This window comes from Triticum urartu, chromosome 4, assembly GCF_003073215.2.
Source record: "Triticum urartu cultivar G1812 chromosome 4, Tu2.1, whole genome shotgun sequence".
Classification (NCBI taxonomy): Eukaryota; Viridiplantae; Streptophyta; class Magnoliopsida; order Poales; family Poaceae; genus Triticum; species Triticum urartu.
In genome coordinates this window covers 343,908,258-343,911,030 of record NC_053025.1, presented here as the reverse complement: position 1 = coordinate 343,911,030, position 2,773 = coordinate 343,908,258, and positions in this window count along the sequence as shown.

Here is a 2,773-nt window from a genome sequence, read left to right as displayed (position 1 = left end):
CTTGATTGTATTCTGGATGATGTATGTTATATTTATGTTTTGTGTGAAGTGGCGATTGTAAGCCGACTCTTTATCCCTTTCTTATTCATTACATGGGATGTGTAAAGATTACCCCTCTTGCGACATGCCTACCATGCGGTTATGCCTCTAAGTCGTGCCCCGGCACGTGGGAGATATAGCCGCATCGTGGGTGTTACAAGTTGGTAATCAGAGCCTTCCCCGACTTAGGAGCCCCCTGCTTGATCGAATCATTGACGTTGTTGACTCTAGAAGAAAATGTTTTGAGTCTTAGGATTATATATATCAGAGAGTAGGATTCTTTTTACTCCTCAGTCCCTTCGTCACTCTGGTGAGGCCTCCTGACGTAGAGTTTTGACTCTTCTGTCCTCAAATTTCACGAATTTTTTTAGGATCATGCGGGTATCTTGGAATCGTTCCAATGGTTTTGTGACGAGAACATTGTTCTTGGTGCCTCCTGACATTTAGGGGTTGTGGCAGTGTCCCGGGGAGTTGAGCTCCGAGGTGTTGTCATCACAATTTTATCGTTGCAGTTCTGGAATACCTGAGTTCACCGACATCGAAAATCTCCTTTATGCAGTTGTTGGTGAGATAACCTCGACGCCACCCAGTACTGGGGCGGAAGTTCGGGAGTATTGCCATAACTCGTATAATGGATGCTTTTCGAAGGTTGAGGTAAATGATTTCCGAAGGTTTCTTGGTTATGTGTTGAAGGATGGATACAGCTGGATGTAGGATTTGTTAGTTTTGGGTGAGATATTATGCTTCCCCTGTATCCCCCACACCTGATTGCGTAACCAGAAAGTTTCGGGAGTTTTATAGGTGGGAATTCAAGTAGCTCCAGTATTTCTTCCCGCAGATATTTGGTTTGTGATTGGGTAATCCTTACCAATTATTTTTTCATATCCGTACCTTGTTGATTTATTCATCTACCTTTATCTAAGTGGCTTCTCAATTTATGGAAGTGTGATGATTTACTTTGGAATTCATTCGTTCATTCTTGTTCGAATGTTAAGGCTATATGTTGCAATTTCGATCCATTGCTTCAGATTGAATATAGGTCTTTCAAGATGCTAACGGATGTCAACCTCTTCAGGATGGCTCCTCCAACGCGTCAGAATCCGGAACCTCCGCCACCACCTCCACCTCCGGAGGCATGGCAAGCTGTCATGGCAGCCACCAACGCCAACACTCAAATGCTTTTGCAACTCTTGCAAGAGCGCAACCAAGGGCAAGGCAACCAAGGAAATCAAGGCCAAGGCAACAATCAACCTCAGTTTGCTACCCTCAATCAGTTCCTCGCAAGCTAGTTGAAGTCCTTTAGTAACTGTGTCGAGGCCACAGACGCCGACGACTGGCTCGTGGATATCTGCAAACATTTTGAGTGTAGCAATGTCAGGCCTAAGGACTTTGTCAAGTTTACTTCGTTTCAACTAAAAGACCAAGCTGCTGAGTGGTATCAACAATACAAAGATTCCAGAGGAGGTCGTGTGATTACCTGGGATGATTTCCGCCGAGACTTCAAACCTCACCACATTCCACAAAGTGTTGCTGAGAGTAAGCATGAGGAGTTCCACAATCTCAAGAAGGCAGCATGTTTGTTTACCAATACAACATCCAGTTTTAGAAACTCGCTCGCATCGCTAAACAAGACGTCCCTGATGAGAAGAGCATGATTTATCAATTCAGAGGTGGTCTCAGAGAAGAACTGCAATTAGCTCTCGTGCTTTTTGAGCCGACTAAGTATGATGAATTCTACAACATGGCACTAAAGCAAGAAGCTTCTCAGCTCAAGTGTGATGCTTCTAAGAAGAGAGTCAGGGATGTAGTTCGATCATCTTCTTCTTCAACTCAAGTGGCAGCTAAGCAACAGAAGTTCTGGTTGCCTCCTCCTCCTCCGCTTCGTCAGCCTTACCAGTAGAAGAGTAAAGGTGGCAATGGATCTTCCCCCCCCCCCCAACCCCGGCTATCAGATCAAAACGCAATCTCATACTCCAAGGTCAAGTGCTCCTTATCACCGTCCGTTCTCAGAGGTTACTTGCAACAAGTGTCAGCAGAAAGGGCACTATGCAAACAAATGCTTCAACCAAAGGCGCCTTCTGCCTCCTCCTCCTATGAGATCTGCCAGCAATGCAGTGGACAAGCATAATTCCAAGTCTGCTAAGGTCAACATGATGAACGCAGCTCAGGCAGAGGACTCTTCAGAAGTGATCATGGGTAATCTTCCTGTTAATGATATTCCTGCAAAAGTCCTTTTTGATGCCGGTGCATCGCATTGTTTCATTTCAAGACCTTTTGCATCTAAGCATGAGTTGCCTTTCCAAGATTTTCCTAGGCAGTTATCAGTTGTCTCTCCGGGTAGATTCATGAACGCAAGCTCTATGGTTCCGAATGTTTCTATCAAGATGGGTGACTATAAATTTCTGTCCTCTCCAATTGTTCTTGGTAACTCGGATATTTATCTAATTCTCGACATGGACTGGCTTTCTAAGCACAAGGCTCAGCTTGATTGTGCTGCGAGGCAGATTCAATTGACACACTCTTCTGAGGATGTGATCATCTATGCCGCTCGTGATGAAACCATTCGGCTGTTTTCTCTTAATGAGAAGGGCGAGTTGAATGCCATCTCTCAGATTCCAGTTGTTTGTGAATATCAAGACGTTTTTCTAGAAGAGCTTCAGGGAATGCCTCCTCACGGCCAGTTGAATTCTTTATCGATCTTGAGCCTGGCACGGAACCTGTTTGCAAACGTCCT